General features: G+C 32.1%; 1 protein-coding gene across 2 annotated transcripts in view; it reads right to left on the reverse strand.

Annotated features, from left to right (window-relative positions):
- The window catches only part of LOC139526997 (protein unc-93 homolog A-like), a 32,736-nt gene extending 24,083 nt beyond the window's left edge, over nt 1-8,653 (reverse strand). Inside the window, exon 1 of one of the 2 annotated variants that reach the window (XM_071322200.1) lies at nt 8,366-8,653. The gene's annotated coding sequence lies outside the window, so the exon portion shown is untranslated. The remainder of the gene's footprint in view (nt 1-8,365) is intronic. The other variant, XM_071322201.1, reaches the window with a different exon arrangement.
- Nucleotides 8,654-9,185: the final 532 nt, after the last annotated feature.

The raw sequence follows: 9,185 nt of genomic DNA on the forward strand, positions 1-9,185 counted from the left end.
TTGAAACATGCAGGCATAGATATTACTTTTCGCAATTGTTCTTATGTATTAAATCATTTTTCTAATCTAAACCGATTGCACATTTGTATATAAACTTTAAATTCCCAACATAATATATTGGTACATGTACTATTAAATATTCATTTCACAAAAATATTTTAGTTTCCTACTTTATATGGTCTTGATTGAAAAGAGGAAATAGTAATAGTTGACACAGTGTCCATACGGTATTTGAAGCCTACACAATGACGTATTCTCAGAAACCTAATCACCTGCATGAGGGTGTGGGTGGGGGTTTACACAATATAGAATAATTTATTTATTAATGAAATGCACTTTTATACCCCTGGGGGTTGAAGGCATATATAAACAATACAATACGAGTATAGAAACAATGCAAAAACATTATTAAGTATTAAATATCATAAATATTATATAGAGTTGTAAAACAGTAAAACAATATTTATGCAGGTGTTTTGTCCACTTCCCTCAGTGCAAATGACTTTATAATGAAGGAACGGTAATTAAGCTGCATATAATATCAAATGAAGATAGAAGTGATTATAATTTATCTGCTTCAGACGATTTCAAGAACTATGGACATATATTATTCACGTCTTTTTCAATAGGCAAAACATATTAAACGGTATTTAAGGAAAAATGGACCCAAAAGATAAAGAAAAGAGAATACTATGGTGCGAGCATATAATGAATAAAGAATAATGGCAGTGGCGAATCCAGAAATTTTCATAAGTGGGGGCCCACTGACTGACCTAAGAGGGGGCCCGCTCCAGTCACGCTTCAGTGATTCCCTATATGAGCAACCAATTTTTTTCCCAAAAGGGGGGGGGGGCGGGCCCCCTGCTCCCCCCCCCCTAAATCCGCCTCTGAATGGACAAAAAGTGTAAATAATAGAGACCAATTGCCTAAAAGTTCAAGAATACAGAAATGAAGGACCGCCATTCAGACCCTCAACTTTTCTCAGAAACCTAATCACCTGAATTTGATGTAACGCATTTAATACAACGAGTCAATTATACGTGAAAAAGATAGATTTCAAAATGTCATATGAAAGTGCAACTGCAAAGCTATCAATTTTGTTTTCCACGTGGTTTCATTTTGTGAACAGCAATGCTTTTGTTATGTGCATGTTCATTATTCAATAGTCAAAACGTTTTTATTGCAATTTTCTGTATGATATAACACTTGTCAGAAAAGAATTAATCTCCTTGAAGCAGAATAATTAGGTTGAAAGCTGATGCCATTAATCTTTTTTTTTCCAAAAAAATGACATGATGGTTTACTTTTATAAATTGTTACTTGGATGGAGAGTTGTCTCATTGGCACTTTGAGCTTATACCACAGCTTCTTATATCTAAAAATGTATGATATCTGAGGTCAGGATGCTTATATCCATAAAGCATGCATATGTGGATATCTTTACGATTGAAATCAATATTTTTGATGAGTTTCAGTAGATGTTATTGCATTATTTTAAACTGATTGTCATATTTAGAATTTTTTGTTAAATTGATCAGAAAAATATTGGTAAATTTGGTGCATCATTTTATGCGTTTTTCTGAAGTGTTTGTTTTATTTCTGATATATTTCCAAATAGGTAAACTGTAGACGCTTCCTTTGTAGATTTTGGGCAGCATTTTAGACGTCATTTGTTAGTGATGTAAAAGTAGATTCATTGTATTATTTTAGACGCATTTCTGTAGATTCATTGTATTATTTTAGACGCATTTCTGTAGATTCATTGTATTATTTTAGACGCATTTCTGTAGATTGTTTGTCATATTTTAGATGTATTTCCGAATCGGTAGATTGGTTGTCAGATTTTATCCGTTTATAGTGAATTACAAAGGTAAATTGAGTGCATTATTGCAGAAGTACGTCGGTAGCTTTAAGTCCTTATTGTAAACGTTGTATTCATATATATTGGTCGATTCATGGCAATATTTTCGACATATAGATGTCTGTTATTTTAAATCGGTTTATCTTATTTATATATTTCGGTAGATTGGCTGTAAGATTTTAGACTAAATTTTTGTAAATTGTATGCAATACTTAAAATGTATTTCGGTAGATAAGTTGCAATATTTTTAAAACATTTAGAAGATTTATGACAATACTTTAGATAATATCAATAGAACAAATATTCGTTTGTATTGATATTTTGTATAAACTTATAATAAAAATTTAATTTGACGCATAAATGTGACATCACTAAAGGTGCTATCTTTGTAAAATGACTTAATTCCTTTATTATTATATTAAAAAACCATAACAGATACTTTATGAATTGGGTGGGGGTTTACATACAGCAACTCATCTAACCGCTACGTCAGTGTATTGAGCTCAAAGTCACAGAAATAACAGATTAACCTTTATGATACATATGTAAGTTATATTTGGTTTATCTACTGTTTTTTTCGTAGGTACAAATCATGTTGAGAAGATACAGAAATAGCAAGAGACAAGATCAACCAATCTAAAACAGTACTTGTAGTTACTGAAAGATAGGTCGAAGTTCATTTAGTACGGTTTTCAAAAAGCTAATCATTGCTAAAGCTTTAACGTAAAGCTGTAGAGCCATGCATATACACACCAGCGTTTAACCAATGATCTAAGCGTATTACAATTATGTTTCCTCGTACATTGCCATTATTACTTATCTTATCACAAACTGAAATTAATCAATATCTATCGTGCGTTTATTGCAATACACAGATGCAGAGATTAGCAGATAACTGTAAATGAAAACTGACGTTATAACTAATTGTAATAATTGCTTTCTATAGAGAAATTGCTCTTACTGAAATCAAATTTTATGTTTTAATGGATCTTAGTAAATTAAATACCACGATTTGTAAGTAAAGTAATTTTATTTTATTTTCATCTGCGAGGAGGATTTCTTCAATTAAAGTTTAATTTCAGACGAAGCTAAGATTTAATGATCCACACTTAAAAATAGTTCAATGCTATGGAATAGAAATTCAACGAAGACATTCAGTCTCAAATAATAGGGTTTTCAGTTTCAAACAATGATGACATTTCAATGAAAATAATCCTTGTTTTAATATTAATAGCTGACGTTTTCGAACGTTTTGAGCCCGCATATATATAGGAATAACAATATAATTGGCGCGGAACAATCTGATTCAAATACAGATACTGAGTCCTCGTTTAACCTTGTAAATCAAAGCATAAAGGGATGATGGCCATTGTTATAATATTGTTCGTTTCTGTGTGTGTTGCATTTTAACGTTGAGTCGTTTGTGTTTTCTCTTATTTTTTAGATAAGACGTGGCACGGTAATTATCTATCCCAAATTCTTGTATTTGGTTTTGATGTTATATTTGTTATTCTCGTGGTGTTTTGTGTGTTGCTTTTCGGTGTTGTGTCGTTGTTCTCCTCTTATATTTAATGCGTTTCCCTCGGTTTTAGTTTGTTACCCCGATTTTGTTTTTTGTCCATGGATTTATGAGTTTTGAACAGCGGTATACTACTGTTGCCTTTAATTATAAACTGAAAGATCTGTGTTTAATCAGATTTGGCGTTGAAGAATCGCCTTTTGTCAACCTCTAACTTTACGGTTTCATTGACAAAACCTGTGACGTAATTCTGGTTGAATGACAGTACTTCATTATAACTCTGCATACATCACATATCTTTATTCAGATAACGCATCTTAATCATAGATTTGACAGACTTATTTTGTGCGTAAAGATTATGTAATGATAGTGACATTTTTGTGATTAAAAAAGTAACGTTGTTTTATGACAGTACATGTTGGAAATATATGTTTAACATATCTGCAATGATCAATATCTTAAAAATCTTCTCCTAGTATTTAAAAAAAAAAAAGGAAAATAGAATATTAAGTTCATTATTTTTCTTTTCGTTTATCATTAGTGTCATCATTATTTTTTTCATTATATCTATATATTATATTTCCGGTATTCCAAAATATAATAGGTACTCGACGAGTATGCAACTTGTTGCTGTATATTTCGTATGATGACGAAGATTCAGAAAAAATATTACAGAAATAAGTAATAAAAGATCATAAGAACCCATTACCCTCTATTATCATGCAGGCATAGATATTACTTTTCGCAATTGCTCTTATGTATTAAATCATTTTTCTCATCTAAACCGATTGCATTTGTATATATATAAACTTTAAATTCCCAACATAATATATTAGTACATGTACCCTCCTTTCACAACAATATTTTAATTTCCTACTTTATATGGTCTTGATTGAAAAGAGGACATAGTAATAGTTGACACAGTATCCATACGGTATTTGAAGCCTATACAATGACGTATTCTCAGAAACCAAATCACCTGCATGAGGGTGTGGGTGGGGGTTAGAATAGAGAATAAATTATTTACTAATAATAACATTAGATGTATGTTTCATTATAATGCTTTATTCTGATTGGCTAACTGCACATCACGTGTTATTCCGTAAGCAATTGCATCACTCAATAAAACTTTTCATTCATGTTAACACGTGGTCCCACAATAAAGTGCACAGGTGAATAAAATAAAAAAAATATAAAATTCGTGTTTTCATGATCATAGCTGAAAATGTAATTATAAGTATTGAATGCTTCTTTTTGTAACTTCATAGGGTTGTAAAAGCGTTGACCGTGCGCACATTTTTAGAACGAAGCGCTTCCGCGCTTCATACAAAATGTACTTCGATCAACGCTTTTACACCCCAATGAATTTACAAAAAGAAGCATTTATTTATTAATGACATGCACTTTTATACCCCTGGGGGTTGAAGGCACATATAAACAATACAGTACGAGTATAGACACAATGCAAAAACATTATTAAGTATTAAATATCATAAATTATATAGAGTTGTAAAACAGTACAACAATAGTTATGCACTGCCAGGTGTTGTGTCCACTTCCCTCAGTGCAAATGACTTTATAATGAAGGAACAGTAATTAAGCTGCTTATAATAACAAATGAAGATAGAAGTGATTGTAATTTATCTGCTTCAGACGATTTCAAGAACTATGGACATATATTATTCACGTCTTTTTCAATAGGCAAAACATAGTAAAGGGTATTTAAGCAAACATGGACCCAAAAGATACAGAAACAAGAATGTGTCCCTGTACACGGATGCCCCATCCGCATTATCATTTTCTATGTTCAATGGACCGTGAAAATGAGGGGGGATATCTAATTTGGCATTGAAATTATGAAGATCATATCATAAGTAACATATGTACTAAGTTTCAAGTTGATAGGACTTCAACTTCATCAAAAACTACCTCGTCCAAAAAGTTTAACCTGAAGCGGGACAGACGAACGGACGAACAGGCAGACGGACAAATGGACGCACAGACCAGAAAACATAATGCATATAAATGAAGCTTAAAAAGAATTATGATGTGCTAGAATATAATAAAAAGAGAATAATGGACGAAAAGTAAAAATAATGGAGAGATATTGCCTAAAAATTCAAGAATACAGAAATGAAGAACCGCCATTCAGACCCTCAACTTTTCTCAGAAACCTAATCACCTGAATTTGATGTAACGCATTTAATACAACGAGTCAATTATACGTGAAAAAGATAGATTTCAAAATGTCATATGAAAGTGCAACTGCAAAGCTATCAATTTTGTTTTCCACGTGGTTTATTTTGTGAACAGCAATGCTTTTGTTATGTGCATGTTCATTATTCAATAGTCAAAACGTTTTTATTGCAATTTTCTGTATGATATAACACTTGTCAGAAAAGAATTAATCTCCTTGAAGCAGAATAATTAGGTTGAAAGCTGATGCCATTAATCTTTTTTTTCCAAAAAAAGACATGATGGTTTACTTTTATAAATTGTTACTTGGATGGAGAGTTGTCTCATTGGCACTCATACCACATCTTCCTATATCTATGATATCTGAGGTCAGGATGCTTAAATCCATATAGCAAGCATATGTGGATATCTTTGCGATTGGAATCAATATTTTTGATGTGTTTCAGTAGATGTTATTGTATTATTTTAAACTGATTGTCATATTTAGAATATTTTGTTAAATTGATCAGAAAGAGAAAGTTTTCGACACTTTTAGACAAAGAATATTCTATATGAATAGAAAAAAAAATCACACATACAGCAACTAATCTAATCGAATGTACAACCGCTACGTCAGTGTATTGAGGTCAAAGTCACGGAAATAACAGATTAACCTTTATGATGCATGTGTAAGTTATAGTTGGTTTCTCTATTGTTTATTCGTAGGTTCAAATCATTTTGAGAAGATAAATAATATATAGCCAAACTTGAATTTCATTTTTGAGTATTTAACTGCATGGTGGACAGTTTGTGGCCCTTTCTATGCGGTACGTGTTTTGTTCATTGTCGAAGGCCACACATTGACAGAAAGTTGCTAGCTTCTACGTCATAAATTTTCACGGGCTGTCTCATTCTCAGGTCTCATTGGCAATGATTAACAATAACCATGACCCCCCCCCCCCCCCCCCCCCCCCAACACACGCAATGCCATTCTGGCGATTTTTACTGATTTTTATTTACAAATTTACATGAAAACAAGAATCCGCCCATGTTAAGTAAACTTTATCTAATCCAGGATATGTGATAACTCTTTGTTATTCTTAATAATATTGTAAATAACATAAAATTGTTTTGTTTGTCATTATACATGTTATTTAATATATTACACTGTCAGTTTACAAATCAGTGACTCATAGAAATCTTCATTACCCAATTACTTATAATTGTTAATCATAAACAGATATTTATGGTATTTAGCCTATGATGCAGCTTAGGTAAATTTAACGTCGTGATGCAACTGCAAAATTATCTCCTAAAATAGATATTACATAAATGAGGGTTTGGAAAGGGTTCAACTTGTTTTTATATAATTCAGATATTAAGTCAAACACATATAGTTAAGTAAACTCATTTCAAGGCCTTTTATAGCTGACTATGCGGTACGGGCATCGCTCATTGTTGAAGGCCGTACGGTGACCTACAGTTGTTAATTTCTGTGTCTTTTTGTTCTCTTGTGGAGAGTTGTCTCATTTACAATCATGCCACATCTTCTTTTTTTATATGTATATAGACTGTGAAGTTATATTAGTAAACAATTGATTGTATGTCTACTCTAACGTTATAGTTATTTAAATAAAGTTGGATAATTGCAGCTTACAATGTAGTCAGGGGTGAATCCAGCCGTTTTAAAAACAGGGGAGGTCCAACCATATGTACCAATTCAAATGAATTGATCGTCCAAAAAAGGGGGGTTCCAACCCTTTCCCCCTTGATCCGCAACAGAATGTAGTCAACGACTTTATACAGTACAATATGTAGTATACAAAACCGGCGTGAAATATAGTAATCATATCTGGTTTTATTTGTGTTGATGGGATGCTGTCTCGTCTCTATCTAATCTACATTACATTTGATAAATATAATGGGCTAAAATTGCAATTGAAATTTTTCGCAAAGTGGTTATAATATACTGGCCTTCACGTCGGTTTCTAAATTTAAAGTTTAATGTGAAATGATACAATTGTCGGTACACAACAAGCATAACGATAAAAATAAAGATGAAGTTATTGAATATTTGTGTTTGTTATACAAATTTTATCATTGTTTAAAGAGGGGCCCGATGGGTTATTTTCGTTCTTCGTGATCGGCGCATTTTCGCTATCGTGACTGGTCCGTTTTTTTACAGATTTTTTTTATATATATATTTTCGTGATCCGTGATCATGGAAAATAATTTTCTGTGAATCGTGATTGACAAAAAAATTAACTCGTGAATCGTGATGAGACCCCCCCCCCTCCGCCATCAGACCCCTCTTAAAAATCCACTGGTCCTACTATACCAGTCGGAAGTGTATCTACTTGCACTATATAACTCAGATAAGTCAAACACATAGCTCTGACACATATATATATATATATAGTTAGCTGAGAGGAATATATAAATTTGACATTCTGTGAAGAATTGCTTAGAATGTAGTTAAAGTATTTTTACAACTATATGTAAAATATCATGAATATATGTTTTACACAAAACCAGTGTGAAATATAGTTATCATTTCTGCGTTAATGAGATGCTGACTCGTCTCTTCAAAGACTCCACATCACATTTTATTCTCAAGAATGTATAATGAAAAAATCACGTTAACGACTTTATATTTTGTTTTCTTTGTACACCTACAATTATATTTCATGCATAGCTTTTAATTTTGAAATGGAATGAAAATTTGTAAACAAGTCCGAAGACTTTTACTTGATTAAATAAAAACATCAACGGTACTATACGAAAACTGAATGCAAACTAATTTCTGTTACTTACTTTAGGGAATATATTCTCTATATTAATACAGCTTCCATCCACGACTACATCGATCCGGATAGGGAACGGCAAATAGCTATAGAAGATAAACAAATCTTCTGTAATTATTAAATCAATTTCAGACATCAATTTCAGAAGGTTGTATTACACGCATAAACTACCGTTGTAATGATTTATATTTCCTTGTAGCAAATTACCACGAGAACATACTCAGCTGCAAAAATGTATACAAATGTTCGATTGGTTCATTGAAATTTTGGCTTGGTCGAGTTTATAAAGAAATCTAACGGGAATTGGCTTTTAACATTTTCACGCTTATACTAAAAGTTTATTTCTATTCCATTTAACACGATGTGCAACATGTATTAAATGTGTTGCATTTGCAATGACAAATTAATGAGGAAAAAACAACTAAACCATAAATGAACGAACAAACAAACAAACACGTACAGGACGAACAACGGTCAGCTTTTCCTTGTAGTTTTAGAATAATTTTATTGACATACAAGAAATTTCTTGGTTTTCCTAAACAGAAGATTATACAAACAGAAGAAGAAGTATACTTAACAACAAAATTATTTGCATTTACCTGTGACCGTTGGTTTAGGTTTCCCGTTTGAATGGGAGTTTACCCTAGTATTTTTTTTATTTTTTTTGGGGGGAAAGGGGGGGCTTTATAGCTTGCTGTTCGGTGTGAGCCAAGGCTCTGTGTTGAATACCGTACCTTGATCTATCATGGTGTCTTTTATAAATTGTGACTTGAATGGAGAGTTGTCTCATTGGCACTCATACCACATCTTTCTATATCTACTTAAA

This window comes from Mytilus edulis, chromosome 6, assembly GCF_963676685.1.
Source record: "Mytilus edulis chromosome 6, xbMytEdul2.2, whole genome shotgun sequence".
Classification (NCBI taxonomy): domain Eukaryota; kingdom Metazoa; phylum Mollusca; class Bivalvia; order Mytilida; family Mytilidae; genus Mytilus; species Mytilus edulis.